Below are 25,382 nucleotides of genomic sequence, written 5' to 3' on the forward strand. Positions count from 1 at the left end.
CCTAGTATCAGAAAAAAAGAGCAAAGAGAAGGTAATAGACATGGTGGGGGAGGGATTGTTATAAGTGAACAGTTATGTGTAAATAATGAGAACTTTTGAGTTTTAATAAACCAGATGCTAACAAATTACCCTTCCTAATATATTTCTTCCTGACAAAACAGACTGACTTCTCCTGTGTTGTAATTTTCCTTGGAAAGGAACAAAGTTGGAGGTACATACATGCATCTATTTATACATATATATTTAACGTGTTTATTATAAAAGCTAATTCTGGAGCATTTCAATTATGAGAGTTGAAGACAATTCTATGGTTAATGGGGTAATATGTCTCGACTCCTAGATTTTTAACAAGCTTTCTAGGCACCATTTTAAAAAATCTGATTTTAACATATACATTTTACAATGTAAGTTTGGAGGGATAAATGATAAACTACCGCATCAAGGATGCATGTTGATTGGATGCAACAAAACTCCAGAGCTTGGGAAATAATATCTTAGAATTAAAGTCTGAAAAGTCACTTTGTATTAATCAGGTCTAGATTTTTACATGAAATACTTAATTTGAAAGATTGTACTTTAAATCTTGACATCAAAGGTAGAATTTCCCTCACTCCTGTGGATTATGGAGCACACAGACAGTGCATTCGTGGACACATGGAGTGATGTGCATTGATGAACCACCCCTGGAAAATTTGGTGCTCAAAGAAACTAGATCAATTTCAAGTTAGGAGCAAGGAAAAGCTCATGAAATACAGAGAACCTGCTACAAATATAAAAGGAAAAAATGTGTATGGCCCACTGGAGGGACTTACTCTGTGGAAGGATACTATCAGTGTCCCAGACTGAGCCTGAGGTCCAGGGTGAGAAGTGCTGTAGCCCTCACCGAACTCAGAGGGGGGCGGAACAGTAAGACACTCAGGCTCACTTCTTGTATATAGTGCTGGGCAGGGGATGATTAAGCATCCATGCTTATCTTTAATATCCAACTGTGTGCTATCAGAATTACCCAGGCCTTGGGCTCTGCCGCCTGACACAAGGTTTCTACTTGATCTTTAGAAGGTGGTGGCTGTGGTTCTCTCCTGAATGGTCCAGCCTGCAGCCCTTGCAGCTCGGCCCCAGGCCGGCATCTCCAGCTCCCCTGGAGATTCTATGTCATACCCGATGTTCTTCCTTCACCAAATTCTTCATAGTGGCTGTTTTCAAGGTAGAATTTGGAAATCCCTGTGCCAGCCCTTCTTATGTCATGCTTGAAACTGAGATTACTCGTTCTCACCACTTTACTTCTTTCAGAAGAAAGAAAAACTAGTTTTTAAAACTCTACTCATCAAATAAAATATTTATTTTAAACTGTCTTATCTAACAAGTACATCTTTCTACCAAAGCAGCTAAATTATAATAGTTCATATATGTGGAATAATGTTTAATATAATGAGTTTTAGAATAAAATCAGGAATCACTGACTCCATCTTTACACAGGCTCTGGGCAATAAGCTCCGTGACACACCCTGGATGGTGTCAGACCCACTAGAGTCAGATGCTCCTAGATCCATGCTCCTGGGTCATCCACTATGAGGGTCATTTGTGCAGGAGCTGTTTCCATGATGAAAAGTAAGGGAGCATTCAGTGTCTACATGTGGGGCACTGACACTACTAGACCCAGAGGCTCCCTTTTCTCCAGCTTCTTTGGGGGATTACTGACAAATCTAACTATATATATTTAAAGCGTACAATGTGATAACTTGATATACATAAACATTGTGAAATGATTACCAAGATCAAGAAGGCTACCATGCCCAGCACCTCACACAATGAACTCTTTTTTGTGTGTGGTAAGAACACTTAAGATCTACTCTAAGAAAATTTCAAGTGGACTATACCACACTGTTTACTACAGTCACCATGCTGTACTTCAGACCCTCAAAACTTACTCATCTTATAACTCAAGGTGTGTACCCTTTGGCCTACATCTCCCTATTTCCACCTCCCCCAGACCTAACTTCTCTTTAGTCATTGAAGATACCGCAAACATTTTTATAAAAAAAGTTATAGAGTAAACCCCTCTCTTCTAACAATAGAATCATTTTTAAAATTAAGGATTGGCTTTCAAAACCACTTAGAATGAGATAAAAGAGTAACAGTAAATGAACTAGTTTCATCTCAAGTATTTGAAACAACCAAGAAAGATACTACCTGTCTGTAGTTTCCCCCATGCACAGTCTCTGTTCTCCTCAACCAAAAAACACATCACAAAGTAAAGGGAATTTATCTGAATGAGCTACATTATAATTGAATGTAGTGTTCCTGTCCAAGTATTTGACATCAGTGGAGATAGATCAAAATAAGCAATAAAAAAGCACAAAGATGTAAACAACCACAAGCTTATGTAAAAGAGTAAGTTAAAATATAGATCATACTTGAAATCCTAAAACCAAAGCAAACATCTATTGTACAGTTAATTTTTAAAATGGCATCATTGTAGTACAAATTGACTGTATTAACCAAAAAAGAATATGAAACTATTAATATTTCTATCAATGAAAAGTTTACCAACCCAAATTTCCACCTTTTTCTTCCATTTGAGTAGATTTCAAAGAGCAGCTGATCTGGATTAGATCAAACGAAGCCAAAGTATAAACAATAAATGGTTCTAAGTCACTTTCCCTGACAGGCTGCCCACTTCGTACTCTATTGGAGAGCAAAGGAAAAAAGAAAAAATCATTAACATGGATTTGAATGAAAGGAGGGCTCCCCCAGGGTCCCTGCGCTGAGCACTGCCCCACTAGGGCGTGTGGGGAGCTGGGACACATGATGACGCAGGGTCGCCACCCAGGACAGTGCGGCCAGGCAAAGGCAACTGAGGGGTCGACACACTTGGCGGCCTCCCCCCTGGGAATACGAGGCCCTGCTGCCTGCTGTGTCACCTAGTTTACACTGGTACCGAGTGCACGTCCTTGCAATCCCTAAGCTAACCCCTCAAAATTGGCCCTAGATTTTTTGAATTTAAAGATGAGAAAAACGAGGCTCAAGAAAATGACCTTACTTACAGCCTGTAGTCACCTAGGGTGGGATTTAAACCCAGCCTGTCTCAGCATCCAAGGTGACTTCAAATCCCCATCTCTCCACACATCATCATCAGGGAGCTGTGGCAGGATGCTGGGTGCCAATGCGCGGGGGGAGCAGTGCAGCTCAGCAAATAATCAGCTGTGTGGTCCTGAGAAACTTGGAGTCTCTGTGCATCAGTTTCCTCATGCTGAGTTGGTTTTTGCCACACAGGGTTACTCTTTTTAATTAATTTTTTTGTTTTTTTAATGAAGTATCATTGATATACAATCTTGTATTGGTTTCAAGTATACAGCACAGTGGTTCAACAGTTCAGCATATTATTAAGTCTTCACCCCTCTAGTGCAGTTACTATCTGTTAACACTGCAGGAAGATGTCACAGAACCATTGGCTATATTCTCCACACTGCACTTCCATTCCCGTGACCAACTTTTATTATGACTGAGAATTTTTGTGCCCTTATCCCCTCCCCCTCCTACCCACCCACCCCAACCCTTTCCCCATGGTAACCACCAGTCACTTCTCAGTGTCTATAAGTCTACTGCTATTTTGTTCATTTTGTTTTTAGATTCCACAAAAAAGTGAAATCATATAGTATCTGTCTTTCTCTGCCTGACTTATTTCACTGAGCATAATACCCTCTAGGTCCATTCTGTGTTGTCACAAATGACAGAATTCTTTTCTTATGGCTGAATAATATTCCATTATGCATATGTACCACCCCTTTTTTATCCCTTCATTTACTGATGGACCCTTAGGTTGCTTCCATGTTTTGACTATTGTAATAATGCTGCTATGAACACAGGGGTGCATATAATCTTTTCAAATCAAGGATTTTGGTTTTTTTGGGTAAATTCCTAGAACTGGCATTATGGGTGGTATGGTATTTCTATTTTTAGTTTTTCAAGAGCCTCCATACTGCTTTCCACAGTGGCTGTACCAATTTACATTCCCACCAACAGTGTAGGAGGGCTCCCCTTTCCCCACATCCTTGCCAACACTTGCTATTTCTTGTCTTTTGGATATTAGCCATTCTGACTGGTGTGAGGTGATACCACACTGTGGTTTTGATTTGCATTTCCCTGATGATCAGTGATGGCCACACAGGGTTATTAATGAGACTCCAAAGCCCACAGGGCAGTGCCTACCTCATAGTAACAATTTGATAAATATGTCCCATTATTATTAGCAACAGATCTTCTTTTATATTCTGCATGTCTATGTGTGCTTCTAGACAAGCACATGAATTATATATCCTATAAATTGGACTTTGATTCAAGCAGAGATTAACATTTCTATTTTTCAGTATGAGCACAGTATGAGCACTTCTATCTTCTGGCATGGAAAAATAAAAAAAAACAATGTAATTCAAGTAATGAATTTTTAGAAGCCATATCATTCAAGAAAAATTAATTCTTATCAATTAAAAGATATGAACTTCCTATATATCATCTTTCATCCTTGCAAACTGAGATGACATATAACCTGTGTGAATATTCTCAAATCATGTTTGGCACATTTAGGTTTAATTATATACAAAGATGTCAAAAGGAAGAGACAGGTTCCTGAATATGTAGAGGCACTCTGCAGTAATTCATATTACAGACTCTTGTATTTGGAAGAATGTAATCTGATGCCTAAATTTGCTTGATCAGTTTCTTGCTTGGATTTAGACACTACCATCCAGGGCTACCTCAACTCTTTCCAGTGTTCTAGCTGCATAGCTGTCTATAAAAATTTTCTTCCTTAGATTGAGCTTCAAATGAAACATGGCAGCTTTCAATTTATTTTCTTAATGTGACATTCATTATAGGTTTATGAACGTTTGAAAAGTTTTGTAGGGTTATCTTCACAAAAATGCACTATAGAGTGTTAAAAAGTAGAGATATATTAAGACATATTATAATTATGGACTTCTGCAATAATGCCATCTAATTAACTAAACCATAGTATTAATTTGTAAATTAGTTTTACAAATAATCAGCTCTTCCAAAAAAATCCCTTTCCATTATTAAGCCCATGATTCAGATATCAGAGAGGACACATATTTATGGGCTTGTCCAGACTTGGCAACAATTATCAACTTAATCAAACTTTCTGGCTTTCTTAGAAGGGTTCAAAAATGGAATCTAAGTCTTAACTGTTTCTTTGGAACTGTTATTTAGCCATTCAGTCTGTGAAAATGCTGGATGCTGAAAGAATTCTTTAGTGAGAAATTGGTCAGCCTCATTTGTCCAGAAATGCACTGAATACTATGAATAGAGGAGGTCTTAAAGAATCGTAAGAAGTTTTGAAGTAGTTCACCACATAGGTGAACAAAATACTGAAACTGAGCCTAAGAACTCCAATCCAAAAAATATACTTCATGACCTATTTGGGGATTCTTTTCATTATATTTTTCTCCATCTTCCCAAACTTCTCAGTTTCTTCAGAGGAGAACACCATTACAGAATTTTTAAAATCCACAGGGTCAAAGCCTATGGCCTTATTTGCATTACAAACCTGTAATTTCCCTTTCAAATGTAAGGACTGCAAAATCTGCAGGGATGGATGCTTTGGATAAAATTTAATTTACAGTTTATTCTAGTGAAGTATATCAACCAACAGTTATATGGTGTGTCTTATGAAAACTTGTCATGATTTATTATTATAATCATTATTAAGACTTTTTTTAAAAGAGCAGTTTAAGGGTTACAACAAAACTGAGGGGAAGGTACAGGGATGTCCTATATACCCACTGCCCCCACATATGCACAGCCTCCTCCACTATCAACATCCCTCCCCACAGCAGTGCATTTGTTACAACTGAGGAATCTGCACTGACACATACTTACCACCCAAAGTCTACTGTCTACCCTACAGTCGTGGTGGTATGCATTCTATGCGTTTGGACAGATGCGTAATGAACTGTGTCTGTCCACCACTGCAGCACCACCCAGGGAAGCTTCATTGCCCTAAAGATCCTCTGTGCTCGGCCTTTACCCCCGCCCCCCTCACCCTTGGCCACCACTCATCCGTTTACTGTCTCTGTAGCTTTGCTTTTTCCTGAGGGCCATACAGTTGGAATCCGACAGCATGCAGCCTTTGCAGATGGCTTCATTCACTTAGTGACATGCATTTAAGGTTCCTCTATGTCCTTGCATGGCTTGACAGCTCATTTCTTTTGGCACTGAATAATATTCCACAGTTTATTTATCCATTCACCTGCTGAAGGACAATCTTGGTTGCTTCCAAATTTTGGAAAATTTTTAAATAAATAAATAAAGTTGCTATAAACATCTATGCAGGTTTTTGCATGGACATAACTTTTCAACTTCTTTGGATAAATGCCAAGGAACATGAAGGAATTTCTTGAAAAATTTTTAAAACTTAAAATAAGATATCAAAATGGCTGAGCCACTTCTGTCCAACCTTAGGGAATCATGGAAAGATCATCATGCTGTGGAAAACTCTTGAGAGGCTAACATGTTCTAATTTCAACAAGCGAAAAAAAATGGAGATAAATACCATCTCAGGAAAAATACAGTTATTAAAATGTCATGTATGCATTTAAAGACAGAGGATTTGTTACTGATACATCAAGGGAGTCCAGTAAATGCAGATCACATGCTAACTTGTTTCATTTTGGGGCAGCATTACAAAGTTGCCAGATGAGGCAGTTACTGAAACCAGCAAGCTATATAGATACAATGTATCAGGCAGCTCCTAGGGCAAAGGGGGGAGCTGATGGGATTTCCATCCCTGTAGGGGGAAAAAAAGCCTGTTGATAGTAGACCCATTTCTAAGCACTGAGCAGTACTGGAGTTAATATGTAGAACTCCCTCTTGTTAAACATTTCTGTCACAATTTGGTAAATAAAGCCATGGAAAGCAGGGTGGGGCAGCACCAAGCAGAACTGTGTACGCCAGATGGCAGAGGCAGATCTGAGGTGACCTCGAGAAGCTAGAGGACGTGTGGACAACAGTATTGATTTTTAAAGGCACACATGACAAGTGCCTTACTTAGGTCCCCAAAGCTGGTTTACAGCAGGGAAGAGCGTAGTAAGGGTAAGGGCAGCACTAGCAGGTCCCGGCCTGGCCCCTGCCTGCCACTCCTGGGCTCAGGGCCCACTTGCTGGCAGCTCGCAGAGCCTGTCAAAGTGGAGAGAGCTGCCAGCTGTCCACAGAAAGGTTGTCACTCACCCTCAGGAAGAGGAGAACCAGCTCCTTTAAACTGAGGGGCTGACACGAAGAAAAAAATCTTAGTATGTGGTGTTAAAAGTCCAGAAAAGGTGAGGCAGACACAGGTAACTGTATTAACAGCAACAGGTTAAACAAATTTCCTAGAGCAGTCAAACCGAACTGAAGACCAAGTACCTGCCTTTGGAGGGTTCAAATGGACTTCAGGGCCCCACCAGCCCTCAGGAGCTAATGGGTGTCTGGAAGCCCCACCCAGACCCCGGATGGAGCAGAGCACCTGCGGGGAGCTCAGGGGGCCCAGCGAGCGCAGGACCCCAGGGGGGCACGAAGGATCTACGGTGAGATCTCAGTGGTGCTCTTAGAGGCTCTAAGAGGCCGGAAGCAGAGATCCCCTTCAAAGCCTTGGAACCGCAGCTGTGCGCAGGGTCACCCTGCAGTAAACAGCTGCAGTAGCTCTACGACAATTTAGAGAACAGACAGCTATAGGAGGGAGAGAATTTCCTGGAGACATTTCTCTCTTGAGGGCCCTCCCGCCCTCCTCAGACTTCACCCAACTCCAGAGGATCTGGTGAGGCCCATGTTTCCAAGACGTAATTAATACAACTGTTTACAAAGAACATCTGCTGGGTCACAGAGGAAGGTTGTGAGCACGACACAGCTGTGACTGGAGCAATCTCATGACTATTAGTTCATGGGGGACCCAAGGGAGCTACCGTTTTTGTTAAGCACTTGACATAATTAAAATTAGAAAACTAGGTCAGGTGGCCCACTGTGGCTTGGGTGGAAGGCTTTGGGACTATTGGGGGCTTCCCCTTCCTGATGAGCCTGGCCAGGTGTCTGAGGAGGCTGTGAGGCCCCCACAGGCTCCAGGGAAGGCACAGACCCCTCTCCAGAGCTCTTAGCCATGATGGCTTGCTGTCTCAGACTGGCCACAGAGACAACAATGAAAGCACAGGACCTCTTTTTGACCAACTGGCAGCCTGCTGAAGTGCATAGAGAGCTCCTAGATCCAGTGTTAGAACAAATTAAAAAGAAATGATAGGAACCATAGACGCAGCCCACCTTGTAACAGCTGTAACACCAGCACATTGAATGCACTGTTTCCATCTCTGAGACTTAAGACAAGTCATCAGCCTGCCATCAGAAAGGTTCCAGTTACAATACTGAGAGTGAAGGTCCTTTGTCTCTTTTTTTTTAATTCCACATCTGTTCATAGAAGTTGGCAGTAGCCACTGGAGTGATTGTGAAACCCATTCAGTGCTTCTTCACAAAGCAGATTCCGGGGGAGGACACACAGAACTGTCAGCAGGAGAGCCCCCCTTGATAGTGAGACTGGGATCAAAGGGAAGCCATGGCCGGTGACAGCCAGGCACCCTGCGGAAGGTGGCTTTGGCAGCTGTGGGTCCTGTCCTGACTGGAGCTCTGAAGCCTATGAAGTGCAAAGTACTCTCTTCCCAGTGAGCCCCTGAACTGCTCTGTACTTCTGGGACTGATTGGCTGGGCTCAGCCACTTCAAACACTTACTCCACCTTTTCACAGAACGAACATTGTCCTCACTCTTGAGGCTTCTGCCATCACACTGACTTCCAACTCTGACAGCTAAATGGTGGCTTTTGACGCTTAAAAGACTGTAGCATTAAAAAAAGTAACCACCCATCCCATGCTCCCCCAGACACAATAAAAGAACAAAGGATTCAGCTGGGGCCACCCTACGCAGAGCGGCATCTGTGGTAGCCTCTGGAATGTCTGTGTAGCAGACAGTTGTGGGGGGGTGGGGGGGTGAGCCACAGGCTTCAGCATTTTGGCCATGGAGCGGGGGCCCCCTCAGTTCCAGAGGATGAATCAGCGGGGGACATGGGAAAAGAACCCACCACACTCTGCGGAAAGAACAGGTAAGAAACCCAGGAATGTTGTAGAAACTGATGTTCCCTTCCTCTGTGAGGCCATGTGAGATGGGTAAGCGTGGACTTCTGTGAAGAGCCCACTGAAGGCTGGAAGCTGTGGAGGCCTGCCCAGGCTCCCTCCTGGGGGCGGCAGGCAAGGAGGCCTGTGGGCGCACCGCTGCCTGGAAATCAGAAGACTCTGGGAGCCAGGAGTCAAACCAACTACTAAATAAGCTCACAGACAACACTTGAACACTCTGATGGTTTACTCATTTTCCTATTATTTCAATACCTTGTGGAACTCTTCAACAAGTGAAAAAAATGAAAGCTTCAAGCCACCACACAATGACAGTGTAGAGGCCCAGGATGGCCTGTTCTTGCTCTTTTTTTATCAAAAGATAATTTAATTGTTTTATTTTTATATTGCTGGAGGAATGTGTTCTTTGAAGCAAAATTTGGGTTATAAAAATAAGCAAACTGGAAAAATGACCAACAATATTTATATCGTATTTCTGTCTTCAGAATTCTTTCCTATGTGTGTGTGGTGGTTATGTGAGCTCATTTATAAAAATGAGACTTTACTACACATAGTTTTTGGCACTTTTTTCATTTACTATGTTACAAGGTTTTCCATTTTAATAAATACTTATCTACAGATTACTGTTACACATGTTGCACCACATAGTTACCCTTCTATACTTACCCAGTCCCTGGCTGTTAGAAGGGCTTTCAGAAGTATATTGTGCAGAGTGCTCACAGTAGGCCCTGTGAAATTTCCTTTGCCCTGACACGGCCAGGCCCAAACTGGTTGCTCAGAGAAGTGCAGGCACTGAAAAAAACCACTGGGCTTTCAGCTTCTGAGGAGGCTACCAGCACCCTTATTTAAAATTTTTTTCTGCTCTTCATGGTCTGCAACTGAATGGAGCCTAAAGGAGATTCTTTTCTCCAGCAACTACACTATTAAGGCAAAGGGTAATTCTGGGGTCTCTTATTGGAGGAAATACCAATTTTATTTACATTATTTAGCAGTCATTATTGCTGGGAGGCATGATTTGAGCGTTTTTTTCTACGAAAAATTTCTATGAATTTTCCTATGGAAAAAACCCCTGTGCTTTTCTAATTTAAGAAAAATAATAGAATAAATGCCATTTTTTAAGTTTGGGAAAGATCAAGATACAGAAGAGTATGGGACAAAAAACATATATTTTTTAGAGGCACTTGAGTACATACAAATATATCTCAGTTCTTTTTTCAAAACCGGGATCATCCTGTGGGTACTGCTGGACCACGTGCAGAGTCCGCCTGGGCACTACTCTCTGGACCCACCACAAGCATCCCACCTACCTGCTGGGGGCACCACCCCCAGTGTGACTGCAGAGGTGCACCAGGGCCTTGTGAGCCCCGAGGCTCATGCATACAAAATTAGGTACAAAGTGAAAGTGAATACTTGGAATGAGAAATCACAAAAATTCAACAAAATGTTTTCCTTATGTAAATTTCATAAAATACAAGGCCCTGACAGTACACTGCTGGGACCACCCCAGCCTCAGAAGTTGCATTAGCTTTATAGTAAATCCCTTCTAGGTGAATGTGGGGTCACTTACTATGCATTAGCTCTGATGGATGTTTGGGTTGGTTACAATTTCATTTTGTTTTGATGTTTTATTAAGACGTTCAGGGGAGAAAGTATGAGAGGGGGAGCCTCGCTGACCGAGGCCCTTTTCGCGGTGTTGTACTGTCCTCCCCTCCTCTGGAGATCTGTGTGCACTCGGACTGTGGGCCAAGGAGCAGGAAGGTGCTGGAGTTCTGCACTGGGCAGAAGCACCTCAGGGGAGTGGCTCTCAAAGTGTCACCGGAATCACCTGGGTACTTGTGAAAAACACCAGGTTCCTGGGCCCCACTCCCGAGATTCTGACTCTGTAGGTCTGGGGTGGGGCAGAGAAAGCTGCATTTTTGCAAATACCCTCAGAAGTTTCTTTGCATGCTAAAATCTAGAACCAGTAATTCAGGCTCCAGAAAGAGCACAGCTTTGGGTAGGTCCTAATTCCCTTGCTTCAATTTCCTATCAGTCAAAGGAGGCCAATATTGCATGCCTGTGGACTGATGAGGAGGGGGTAATGGATTTACACTCATTCTGTTCCACGAGCTCTACTGTGGCAGCTTCTACTAACACCCAACTGAGGCAGAGCCTCCAAACCTTCAGGAAGGGAGCAGTCCCGACACGCTGCCGCCCCAGGGCTCGGCCCGGCCTCCAGCAGGGACACAGCCACCCACAGCCACACCGGGGCTCACAGACCACACGGTGGCACAGACTGTCACCAGTGTCAGCAAGAGGAGAGACTGCATTTTCAAGGGCCCCAGTACCTTTCTACTTTACAAATGTGAAGGAGGAAATTTAATAAGGAGCAGCTTGGCCCAGAACACCTGATAAATCAATTTATGTCAGAGTGGAAAAATCATTTTGGTTTCCTGGGCCCTAAGATCATGATGGTTCATGTCTTCCTGCAAGTAAAATAGCTACATACAGAATTTGTTGTTTTTAAGTAGTAGGTGGCCTCTGTCATCTAATTCCATTGCTTTATATAATTTTTATAAAAGAAAAGAAAAACAAGCATGAACTGAAAGGTATCTTACCCCATCAAATGCATTCAGGCTGTAGTCCACTGGTGTCCCAGAGTTAATTCTAAATCAACTCTTGATGCACATGGATGTATTTTACAGGATTCTTAACTGTTACCAAGGTCAATATAAACAGAAAGTCATCTCAACTAAAAGTTTTCATTCTATCAAAGATTTGTAAAGGGAATTTTATCTGAATTAGCAGAAAGAAAAAGGACTTCTGCCTGCAGGAGGGATGTGAGTAATTCTAAGGATGCTTGGAGGCTGGACGTGGAACTGAACTTGTCTCATTAGCCTTGTCCAAATCTCTGTTAACAACATGCCACAGAGCGGCACTGGCCAGTGAAGATGCCCCAAGCGCTTTAAACACAGCCAACGGACCGACTGCCTGTCTATAGAAAAGGAAACCGCATCCTGAGAACACCAAGAGAACACACCTTCTGACACTGACTCCAAAGCCGCTGTCACGGCAGGCGCACAGGCTTTAGTCCTCCGCACCCACGACTCTTGGAACATCTGAGTGCATGATGCATGAGGGCCCGGTGGGGAGAAAACGAAGGCCTGAAAGAACACCAGATTCAATCCGAAGGGACAGGAGCCAAGGCAGGTCGCAGGTGTGCATGTGGGTGGTTTTAGTTGTGCTGAGGAGGTGCACTGAAGCAGTCCTTCTGTGTTCGCAGCGCCCTGCCGTCACCTAGCCTCTGCTCTCCTCAGTCCTTCACTCCTGCGGATTCTGTCTCTCAGACTTTGGTATGTTTTTATTACTTTTATCCTCAGCTCTTTTGAGGTAAACTGCTTAATTACAGTTGTTTCTTGTTATCAGGCCATGTAAGACCAAAAGCTCCAAAAAGACGTTAAAAACATTTGAGGATGTGTATCTGTCAGAGAGAGAAGATTTCACAGAGAAAAGGCTTAGGTGGGTCTTGGATTCATTTTCATGCTTTACTCACATCGGACTGAGTCTCCTTTTCCTCTTCTGTAAAAACTGGGGAGAAATGAGCTGCACTATCTTCTCCTTGATTGTAGGAAATACTCCTTTACCTTTGTGTGTCTGTGTGTGTCTGTCCCTGCGTGTGATCCTTGGAGTCAGGTATCAATTCCCTCATTGCACAAACCCGGACGCTGAGGCTAAGCTGGCCCCAACCCCCATGACGGCACTGGGAGGAGCAGTGGTCACCTGGGGCAAGGCTGTCTCTCCCGACCACAGGGCCTGACGCAGACCCCCAAAAAGTTAGAAAATGAATCCTCTGTGGCCTGTCTGCTGTAAGGAACAGGGGACCACTCACTGAACAAGGCAGGGTGAGGGCGCCTCCCCCACCCTCTGCCACCACCCCCACCGCATGACTGGAAACCCACGTACGACTTTTGACTCTCCCAAAACTTCACCACTGATAACCTATGGCTGGCCAGAAGCCTGCTGATATAAACAGTGGATTAATGCATATTTTTGTATGTTCTATGTATTATATACTATATTCTTAACAATAAACTAGAAAAAAGAAAATGTTTTTCCAAAGTGCCACAAATTCTGCCCGAATTTTCCAATATATTCACTGAAAACAGACCTGCATATAAGGGGACCTGGGCAGTTCAAACTGTGCTGTTCAAGGGTCTACTGCCCATTGTTGGGCATGTGTCCTGCGGGAGCTGCTGGCGCTGACTCCTCACAACAGGGCTAGCCTTCCCCACTTTAGAGGAAAGGAGACTGAGTTTTACAAAGGTGAAGTGATTTGACCTGTGGAATTCTGCGTGCTGGAGCAGGGCTGAGCAGAAACAGGACAACACAGGAGCTGTCCCTGCAGGGGTGGGTCCCTGCCTTGAGAGGCCTGAGGCTTGTAAGTGTGGGGGTGGGGGCTTGAGCTACTGCATTATGAATACATAATTAGGGGCAGGGCCCTGGGTTGGGTGAGAGAGGCTGCGGAGGGTGAGGTCATTAGCTTCTAGGGAATCCACCCCTGCCTTTACTTTCTTTAAAAGACAAATCTTTCTTTCTCTTCTATTAGGAGAAATAAGGCAGAGGTAAGACCTCTGGGCACCCTCACACCGTGGGGTTGGCCTGTGGCGAGGCCCTACAGTTGCTGTCCCCTGGCGGTCTCCAGGGCTCAGAGACCAGCCCCAGGACTGCTCACCCACCCTCTGGTTTCCTCCTCAAGCTCCTAACACTGGAAAGGCTGACTCTCTGGGTGCCGGCAGAAACCCTTGGCACAGGGCATCCAGGACGCCCTGCAGGACCTGTGAGGTCCTAGTGGTGGGTCTCTTGGCTGAGGGGCCCCTCCGTCAAGAAATCTGCCGTGTTTGTCAGGACAAGCAGACGGGCAGGGACCGTTGGCAGAGCAACAAACAGATGGCTGTGTGGAAGCCGGTGACTGGAGCTGGGGGCGCAGCTCAGAGGGCTGAACAAGACTCCCCTCCAAAGTGCGGAAAGGAGCATGAAACAATACATTCAGTTCTCACAGGATGACTCCTAAGAAGGCTCTTCTATGACTTTTTACTGAATCATAAGTAAAAGAAAATACAAACTTGAGTTTTACAATTTGTCCTTTCCCTGTGACAGCAACTAGACCAAATATTCCAGAAATCCTTCTCTTATCAGTTATTTACAGTGTATGATGCTCCAGGATCAACCTATATTCACTTCTGATTTTCTTGTGTAGCTGGAGAGCTAAGTTCCAAGGTCACCAATTCATTTCCCCAACCTTTCCCAAGTGCATGCATAAATGAATCGTGTGTGAAGGCACAGAGACGGTCTGGAGAAACCACGCCATCACCACCTCAAGTCTGGGCACCAGGAGCATTATAAACAGTAAGAACATCACGTCAGTGTCCTCACGGAAACAGTCACCTGTGGCCCACACCTGCAAGGCATTGCAACTGGAAAAGGACACGGGGCAATTCAGAATTACCAGAACCTTAACTTGAGTAAACTAGAAAGGAGGAGCCCCCTTCCCCAAGTCTTCCAAAGAGTTTCCCAGGTCTGGATGACCCCCCAAAACTTGATGATTTTGCATTACCATGGATCATGCTTTTGGATGCCTCTGCTAAATTCATTTGGGCCTCTCTAATATTTCAAAGATAACTGCTTCATCTGCCACAGTAGGGTCTGTCTAGAGCCTTCAAAACAAACACACAGGAAAATGCAATGTCATAGCAACTATGATGGCCAGAAACACACCTACCACATTATGCATTTACTTCTTTTTACCCTGCTTCCAAAACAGATCTGAGATGACTGCATAGACAGATGCAAAGCTTTGGAGTGAAACCCAAAGTATGAAGGGAAACCATTAGAACGCTCTGTAGTGACATCCCCTTCCCATTTTCATTATGGACTCCTGGAACAAAACTATGAGCTAGATGTTGGTCTCCAACGGAAGGATTCTCCACTGGTCCTCAGCTGCCCAGGATCTACGTCCTTGGAAACCTCTCCAGGATGGGCCCTCCTGGGGTGAATGGCCAGTCTGCCCCCAGTGCCCTTGGCTAGGAGGCCCGGCTTCTGTGCTCAGGAAGGGCATTCCAGAACCTCCCCCAACGTGGCACTCCTGCAAGGCAGCTGCCACGCATAACCAAGAACTCTCTCCCGGGGAGAGGGGGCTGCCCAGGGCCGGGAGCTCTCTCCCAGGATGAAGGGCTGGATGTTGAGTTAGGCCAACTCATGTTTCTCCTCACTGGCCATGGAAACTCGCTTCTAAGATTAATTTCCAAATGAATAAGTGTTATCACCAGATGTCATCCTGTCAAGCTGCCACTCTGAGGACAAACCTTTCTTTTGTAATGGGGAAAACATAACTTCAGCCAGCCTACGTACAGTTCCGTACAATGAGTTTCATACTGTATCGGCCACACATGACTCCTGTGGGCTGTACTGTTAGTTCTCGGTGCGAGCATTTCACGCCCCACGTATGGCTTTGCCATCACCTGTGGAACCGATGTTTTATGCAGCCAGCTGCTCCGTGTCTGTCAGCACCTCCACAATTGCCTGCTTCCTCAGCAACTCCCAGGGCCACTGGGGACAGTCACAACCCCAACAGGAGGACGCACCGCCACCATGAACGGACTGCACGCAGACGGGAGCCTTAAACCACCCTAAGGGAGATGTGGAGCAGTCAGTCCTTGGGTAACAGATGCAAACTTTTTCATGCCCCTAAATTAATAAAAAAACTAAACTAAACCCCAGTCTCTAGCACAAAGTTTCCACCAAAATTAGAATGTTACGAATAAATGCAGGTTCCTCATAAAAAAGAATCACTTCTTCACTACTGATTGTGCACAGATATGAGCAGAAATTACTGTTTTCAGAATAGAAAACTGTGCAATGCCCTGAGAGGATTAGGAAAGGCCACGTGGGGTGCTGTCCAGTCAGGTGGGGCAATGCCCCGGTTTCAGTCACCAGTAGCTACGACTGAGCTCCGGTGGGAAGAGTGTGGGGACTCAGCTGTTGTGGGCACCTCAGGGCCCTATTATAGCTGCGTTTCCAGCGCATGGTTGTGAGCTAGCCAGGCTGGTGATTCCCACACCGAGTGGAGGAAAAATGACTGGTACAACCACGACCACAAAAATAATTCTTTTTGAAAAACACAGAAATAGGATTTCTATGATTCCAAATGTGGAGAGTAGAACTGAAAGAGCAGAAGGCGGGCTATGTCACAACGGGGCACACTGACCGAGGCTCCTGCCAGGAAGGGACCCGTCAGACCATCTAGTTGCCCTAGATGCCAGCTGAGGAGACCAGGATGCACAGATGCTGAGTAGTTTCTCAAAGATCCATTTAAGTTTGGATGCTCTAGATTAAAATTAAAATGGCCACATGGAAATGACAAGTTAGGAGGGACACCTAAAGGTCACCAGTCAAGTGAACTTTGTCCACACAGGTTTTCAGGTTAGAACTCAATACTAGAGCTGGTTATTCATAGAAATGCTAGCAATGGAAGCCCTGCAAATTCTTAATCTCTAATCGGTCTCTAAATTGACAGATCTTTAAGCACCATCAAGAAAACCACATTTATAATCTGCAAATTTCTGGAGGTGCAGCACCAGCTGGCCCTGCCAGAGGCTGATGCAGGGAAGGCAACTGTAATTAGCCCAGCACACGAATGACAAATGATGGAATGACGTCAGTAGCTCATCATGGCGCTTGGTGACCATTTGATAGGACAGAGCATGTTCTGAACTGGTGGAAAAGGTATATAAACTAGATTCCACAAAGATATTTCACGTGATAGGACACTTTGTTCAAAACCAATTCTTCTGCAATAAATACAGAAAAATCAGTTCCAGGAAATGAAAAACAGGGTAATTTTATTTATTGCATTTGTAGGGGTGATGGGCTCTAGGACTAGTCTGATTTGCAAGTGCCCAGCACTATGGAAATCAGGGCCTGATTGTGGTCCACTTCATTGCAGGCCCAAGTGAGGCTGGCATAAGCCTCCAGATGCAGATCTCACTGCAGTAATTAAGGTGAACAGTCAATCTGACGGAGCCACCTAATCGAACTCTAGGGCATTTTCTCTTCCCCTGGAATAAACTTGCAGGACTCAGCATGTCACTGAATTGTCAGGCCAAATGCAAAGCAAGGCAAGGTATGGTCTACAAAATGCTACCCACGATATTATGTCACAGGACATTCTGTTCTCAGCCTAGCAGGAATCCTGGGCACAATGATGGGGGAACAGCAGCCACTTAGTTGTCAGTAAGGCTTTCTGAGGGTATGCGTCATTCTGCCCAACTTCTGTAAGTGTGCATGGGTGAGGGTAGATCTTGGCACCTGTATGCGGCTTGTCAGAAGGCTGGCAGCCCTTGTCTGAGACGAGCTCTGCCACAGGTCAGGGGCTGCTCGTGGACTCCTGCTTACTGCTGACGGGTCAGGGCCAGATTTTAGAACACGGTAAGGACCAGCAGCTCTCTTTTCTCAACTGTCCCACTCCCCTCAATCCTGCTTTCTGGCGGGTGACAGTCGAAGGCTGTCCATGTGAGAGGTGGGGAGAGGGGTGCACAGCTGAGCACGTGCCTCTCCCCAGCCCTGACTTCATCTCCGATTCCCAGCTTGGTACTAATTTCTTGACTTCACAGCACACCTTTCTCTGCGTTAGGAACTACTCCCACCAAAATCGTTCACAATGGGACCCTTCATCACTCTCCACCTGGGACTATAGTGGAGAGACTCGTTTATCATAGTCTGTCACCACAGCTCTTCTCCAGACATTGCTGATCCTTCTAATTCAAAAGGCACGTTTTTTTGAGGACATCCTCCTTTAAAACATGGTATTGTGGAAAGATGCTCTTCAAATTAGAAACTGGGGCTAAAGTATTGGCTCTACTACAGTTTATCAACCTGGTGCCTTGGGCAACAGTGCCTCCCGGGGCAACACTGAGCTAGTAGCCTAGAAGGTCAGATGAGGTCATTGCCAAATGAGAGGCAGAGCACAGCGCCTGACAATGAGAAACACAGCATATATCTTGAAAACACAGAATCTGCATTAAAGAAACCCTCACCTATGAAAGTGCACTCTGTCTTTTATAAAATACCCAACTACAGGTGAGGTCCTTGAAAACCCACGAAATGCACTTTTCAGCTCTTCAAGGTTAAAATATTTTCTCCACACATAGGAATCCTTGCTGCCTGAGATCAAATTTCCCCTTCTACTTGTCTCATTCCATTAAGCCAAGTGGGTTGTCTGTAAAAGAAGGATATAAACAAGATATATATATTTAAAATCCACAGAGTCACATATTATTCCTTCAGCACACATGGCTTGTCACTCCCTGTTATCTCCAGCTGTATATCTGGGTGTTAATCACAGCTTAACATGAATTTCTTAAAAATTTGGTGAGTTAAGTTGGAAGGTTGGTGGTTTTAGTAAATCATATGCCTTCCATGTTTTAAATGCCTCTATGCTATGTTTTATCTTCTGCTAGTCATTATATCTGAATCCTAAGTCATTTGGTCATTTCCAGAGAAGCTGGACATGCAGCTCTGAGAAAAAGACTCCAGAGGGCAGTGGACAGGTGTGGCCTGGGGCTGGGGCTTCCTGGCTTTGTACCCTTAGCCCGTCACCCTTCCCCTTCGTGCTGCCAGCTTTTCCATCAGTAAACAAGGGCTGTGCCCCTTACAGATCATCTCAGTCAACTCTTTTCTTAGAGAAGAAAACAAACATTATTATCAAAACTAAATAAAATGCACAAATAACCCTGGTGCAGAGTGAAGCAGAGCATCACTAGGAACAAGTCGGGCTCAGAAGCTGAATTTGCTTCTAGTCAATCCTTCCAGCAACTTGCAGGGACAGTGGGTAGAGAAGATGGCTGGAGGGTTTGAGAACGCAGCAAATCTGGGGGACGGAGTGCGTCACAACAGGTGTGAAGACCACCACCACCCCACACGTGCCGTGGAAAGGGGGCTGCTCCAGGTTGAGAGTCAGAGGCGACCATGAAAGGCAAGGAGGGGGGTCTAGTTTTCCATCATGATTCAAAACAATCTACCAGTAAAAAGGCGTTTTTGAGACAATTGGAGAAACATAAGTGAGGCAGTTCATCGAATGACAAAGATTTGTGGTTAATTTTTTTAGTGTGATGATAGCATTTGATTACATTTTTAAAACTGGTGTCTTTGGAGATGCAAAATGAAGTATGGAGTGGTGAAATGACATGGTTCTTAGCTATGGCATGACTGGCTCTATAATATTTCAGAAATGGAAAGACAGGGTGAAAGGAAAAATAATCTTGATGATTTGAGACTTTGGATGTGTATTCAACTTCTGTGTATAAGTGAAATGAAAGACTTTTCTTTTAACTGAAAAATCCATTTAATGGTACCTCCCCTTCCAGATCTGTTCTGGAAATTCCCTTCCTGTACCAAGAAGGTTGCATTTTGCTCACCACAGCACTCAGCACACAGGCCAGCAGATTCAAACAATACAAACACCCATCAGTACTGGCCACATCGAGGTCACACCAAAATGAGCCACAATTCACAAATGTCGCTGGTTTATACATACTGCAATATGGAAAGCTCTCCAGTAAGTGAAATTACATTTAAAAAAAAAGTAAGTGGCAAAACAATATGCATTATATGAACTCATTTGTATCAAACCTAGTGTACCTATTTTTGTTTGTATGCAAAATTCAGAGAAAAACATTTCTGGAAGGCTACCTTATTAACTTTTTTTGACAGTGGCAGTGGGATCTGAACGTGGGATAGGTGGGGGGAGGGGGGTTGAAAGCATGGTTCTTGGTTTTCACTGCCTCATTTCCTGTAGCCACTGAGCTCTTTCCAAAGAAGAGGTATTTTGTATCATGTCATTGAAACACAGCCAAATATACTAAAAATTGGAGACAGGAGGAAGTGATGGAGGGAATGGACGATGAAGGAAGGACAGAAGGAGCAGAGGGCGAGCGGCACCCTTCCAGATCTTGACGCTTCATGTTCAAAGGGTCAGGAGTAAGTTGCACAACATTTTGTTTAATCTGCAAAGGTCTTTCATTGCAAAAAGAAAACAGTGTCAGCATTAAAGCAATGGGGTTGATAACATGGTATGTGCCCATTAGCTGAGCGAAGGAGGCTTTCATCAGGCTGAGGCAGGCTGACTGCTCTGCCTGATAATCACAGGCTCAGGTGACGGTGAGATCGCAGGTCCCAGGTGCACCCCTGTAATTTCTATTGTGCTGAACTATTATGTGTGAGGCATTTAATTTGCAAGTGCACATGCCTGGCAGTTGACTTTGAAATTACTCTGAAATTACCACCGTGTAACCTGAACACCCAGAGCATGGCCAGGGCTTCACAGGGAAGTGCATGGGGAAGTCATGGCTGTGAAGTTAAATTTCCAGTGAGGGTGTTAGATGCACCTGTGTTCTGGCTCATCAAGAAGTCCTGGACACATTTCCTGCATCTGTTTTCATTTTTACAGACTGGGTTTTGGGCTCCGTCGTGGGGCCCTTTGTGCCAAGGGGGCCTCCCCTGATTTGGTCCCACCTTCAGGGCAGGGTCAGGTGGAACTGGGGCACAAAGTCTGCAAACGGGTTTTCTTTTCCTTGGATTGGAGGCGAGCATGCTGTTTCTTTCTCTGCCTCTCAGGCTTTGTGGGTACAGGTGGGAGAAGAATGGGCACCAGGCAGGTGTGAAAAGTGCCAAGGATGTAGCAGAGCTTCTACTCTCCTGAATCTCATCAGGATCTGAGGGAGGGCCACTGCCTCCTTCTATCTGTTCCCAGAGGGGCACCTCTGTCAGCTGCCAATACACATTCCCTTTGCTCCCTCTGATTAAGGGACTCAGAAGTCCAAAGCACCCATGGCTAGTTCCTGTAACCTGCAGCACAGGGAGGAGGTGCTGGGTGGGAAAGGGTGTTGTGCACCAGGTACTGGAATGTTCCCTGCTCACCTGCACAGGTTCCTGTAAGCCCTTACTCACGGCCAGCCCTTCCCACATCCTTGATGAGAGCATGGCCAAGAGGCCTGGGTCTAAACTGGGTGCGCCAGTTCACACACTAGGAAACCCAGCAGGTGGGCTTCTGACCCCTCACATCACAAAAGGCACATGAGAAAATGGGGCTCTTCTGTTTCTCCTTCAAAGTAGTACTTGTAGTAATGCTCCTGATGAAAGTCATAAATCCTTGGTGCCAATAAAATACATCTTGCCACGCCTTTTAAATGTCTTACATGCATGCTTCAGGCACAAGCCACCTTTTGTTAAAGCTAGAACTCTTCCTGTTTTGGGTGCACAGAACCAGACTCTTAGAATGAACATTCCTGGGACCTACCCTCCCACAATCTCACTTAGGAGCACCAGGTAAGACCTGAGAACATGCATTTTTTATAAATGCCATTGCTGGTACCGATCAATTCTCTAAGAAATGCTGAGTTAAAAAAAGGGACTGTGAGTGCTTGCTCAGAGCACAGATTTAAAAATAGTTAAGAAACTTCTTAAAATGGACATAAAACAGTGTTAACATGAAGTGCTGTGCTGGGTGGCACGACACAATTTTTGCTGACTTTGAGTACCCACTGAAACACGGTGCAGCATCTGAGCATTTGTGGTCAGGCCTAAATAGTGTACTCTTGGCAGGGGGGGATTATTTTTCCTCATTTCAAGTGTGCGGTGGAAGTAGTGAGAGCCTAAGTAAACGCTGGCCAGTAGATAATGGACCATTATAACTCTGGATGACTTCCTCAATGGCTCTAAAAAAAATGGGCTTCTCATTTCCTGCCTGCAGAGAAGAGAAATATTAGGATAGTATTGTGTACAGAGAACGCAAGCATGCAGGGGACATGGACAGAGGGAGGGACAGGGAGCAGAGGGAGGTGGAGACTGATTCATGGCATACAAGGGAAAATAAAAAGCTCTGTTCTCTCCTGGGCCATCACCACACCCCATGTGTCCCCAGGGCCTGCAGCTATGCCCCCTGCACAGCTCGGCAGCCGCCTGCTGCTCAGACCCCGCCCACAGGAGCAGCGTGTGGACTGTGGGCCACATGGCAGCCAGGACAAGGGCATAGTTAACAAGGCCAAAGAAAGGGGAGAGAGGAGAAAGCAGCAAAGAAAAAAGTTGCCTGCAGCTCATATTAAAACAGAAAACTGTGATGCAGTTGGTTTAATTCCAAGATGCTGCCAGGAAAGAACTGGCTCAGCAAAGCCAGAGCCTTACTCTTTCCCCACCGCAGGGATGTGTCTTTCCATGCTCCTTTTTCCTCCAAAGGAGTGAAATAATCTCACTTTTCTGGGTTGCCACAGCTCACCTTTTTTGTTCTTTCTTTAAATAGTACAACCTGTTTTAGGACCTTAAGAACATTTTGGGATGGAAGCCCCTGACTCTTACACTGACCACTGTGTGAACTGGGGCAAATTATTCAGTCTCTCTGAGCTTCACTTTCCTTAACTGTAAAATGGTCACATTAAGCAGGGAAAATAGATAATTCATAAAAATTCCTCAGCACAGGGGCTGGCACAGGGACAGCACTTCATGAGCGGCAGCTATTATGACACTATTAATAATGACCTTAAACTATGTGGGAGACTTAAAGGAAGTTACTGGTGGGGGAGGGCCATCTCTTCGGGCGCAGGAGTGACGGTCCTACACGAGTCCTGAGTATTGTCCAATCTAGGTCGGCATGTTTTAACTGATGAAACATGGAGCCAAATATGCTTGGGCTTGAATGCTACTCTGCCACTGTGTCTGCTTGGGACCATGAGTAACCCGTTTCCTTATTTCTGGACTAGAAAGTTAATGTGAGAATTAAGGGAGGTGATGTGTAAAGACTTCAGCATTGTGCCAGGAGACAGAAGTACACCCTAAATGTCAATTCTTTTCTCTGCCCTGATCTTTAGCAAATCTTATTTAGTAGAATTTCACACTATTGACTTAATGGTATGGTTGAAACTAAATTTCTAAATACTACAGGCTTCTTGTCCAGTTACTAGAGGTAATTTTCAGAAAGTACAAGAAATACTATTTATGAAGTACGATGTACCTTATTCTTTTGTTCCTTTAGAGATAAGAACTGTCCCCATTTTACAGAGAAGATAGTGGGCTTAGTAAGATGTCAAGGGGTCAAGGAGCACATGGCAGATCTGGCTGGGATTTAAAGCCAGTGCCTCTCAGGCACTTCCACTGCACCAGTTCAGTCCCAGGGAAAAACAGAGGCATTCAAAAGACTTAAAGACAGGAATGGCTTGGGCTTTTGTAATAGTAAAGCATTTGCCTGATTGCAGTGGTAAAGGGGTGGCCAAATATCAGCTTGGTGCCTCAGGCAATGCAGGCAATACCACTGGTAATGTGGCCATTAGCACTACCATCAGTCTGGTATGTGCACTTTACATGACTAAGTACAAAATACCTGTTTTATTCAAGGCAGGCTGACTGTTATCCACTTAGGCATAAAAAATGTTTGAAGTCTTCTAGTGTCCTGACCCTCGGCTGCTAAATGACTGTTTGAGGGTCCAGAGGAATGGTGAGGGGAAGAAGATACTGCCCTTCTACTGGAGCATCCCCTTTAGTAGGTCATTCCAGTTATTTCTCTGTTCACTGAATGTTCACAAAATGTCTGATCGCTAAAGATTATGGATAGGCCATACTCCTCTGGAATTCAGATGACTGAACTGGGGAGCCAGGAAAAAATGTGGCAGGTGGGTGCTGGGGCCTGAATGATTGCCTCAGAATGTAAAGTCACCCTTCTCTGAACACCAGAACATCACTGGGTCAAACTCCCCTTTCCAGGAACAGTCCTTCAAACATTTGAAGACAACTATTATACCCTCCCTTAGTTTTCTCCCAGAAAAACATCCCCAGTCCACCTCCATCTGTCACCGTGACTCTTCCAGGGCCTTCCCCGCCCTCTGGCCTGCTCCACTTTGCAAACACCAGTCCCCAGTGCAGCCTTGGAAGTGGGCATTTCTAATCAGCTTGAGCTTATCAAGCTTTATAGCTCTTGCTTATCCCTTAATGCAGCTAGACCCAAATGCATGGTGGGTATCATTCTTGTGTTTAAGCTATACAGCAAAGATGAAGGGATTCCGCAGAAGCATTAAGGTCCCAGATCTAAAGGTCAGTATCCTGGGTGGGCCTGACTTGATCAGGTAAAAGCTCTTAACAAATGGCTGTGCCCTTCCTGGCAGGGAGACACTTTGGCAGTGGAGCAGCACACAGCCCTTCTGGGAAAGGGCTACAGGGAGGGGCAAGCATCAGGAGCTGTGAGCCTGGGTCCTGTAACCTCCAGGAACTGGATTCTGTCAGCAACCCAGGTGAGCTTGAGGGGGACTTCTAGGTCCAGATGAGAACATGGCTCCACCACAGCCTTGAGAGTCCCCAAAACCCAGACTGGAAAAGCATAGGGATGTGCATCTTATTTTAGGAGACAAGATTGGTGGTGATCTGTTATGACATCACGGTTTGGGCTCTTACCTCATGACGGTAAACTCAGCCAACTATTCCTTTTTTTTTATTTTAATTTTGGTATCATTAATGTACAATCACATGAGCAACACTGTGGTTACTAGATTCCCACCATTATGAACTCCCCCCAACATGCCCCATTACAGTCACTGTCCATCAGTGTAGTAAGATGCTATAGAGTCACTACTTGTCTTCTCTGTGCTACACTGTCAACCAACTATTTCTTATAGGTACACATGTTACACCAGCTTTCCTCCACCCTGGCAGTTGACTTTGTCTTGACATTGTTATTAAGAAATTTCCTAATTCTGTTCCAGTCATCGTGGTCCCTGTTTTCTGATCCTGATCTTGCCAACCTCTTTAACCTCTCATTTCCTAGATTCACAAAAGCTGTGTGCTCACTGCAGCTGGCTGACTATCCCACATGCTGCCTATTGACCCAAGGAAGTGGCACTTCATTTCACCTGAGACTTCTTGGTATATTTGACTTTTAATAGTGACTGTATTATCTAGTTCATATATTTCTAAAACACAAATCTGATTCACGAGAAGCAATGCTTTGGGGAAGAACAGGATTCTTTCTCCTTGGTCTTTAGTTATCATCTGTAGACCCACCAGGGGTCTCCACTTGGTTTAAAAGTGATTTAAAACTCAGAATATATATATATAATATCTATAATATATATATTCCCTACCCATACATATAATATATATATAATATATACACACACATAAATACATATACATAATATGTAACACATATA

At 44.6% G+C, this 25,382-nt stretch overlaps 1 protein-coding gene across 4 annotated transcripts in view; it reads right to left on the bottom strand.

Moving 5' to 3' along the window:
• Positions 1-25,382, bottom strand: part of EGFR (epidermal growth factor receptor) — a 209,687-nt gene that overhangs the window by 113,572 nt on the left and 70,733 nt on the right. The gene's annotated exons all lie outside the window — the stretch shown is intronic.

Source organism: Manis pentadactyla, chromosome 7 (assembly GCF_030020395.1).
Source record: "Manis pentadactyla isolate mManPen7 chromosome 7, mManPen7.hap1, whole genome shotgun sequence".
NCBI lineage: Eukaryota > Metazoa > Chordata > Mammalia > Pholidota > Manidae > Manis > Manis pentadactyla.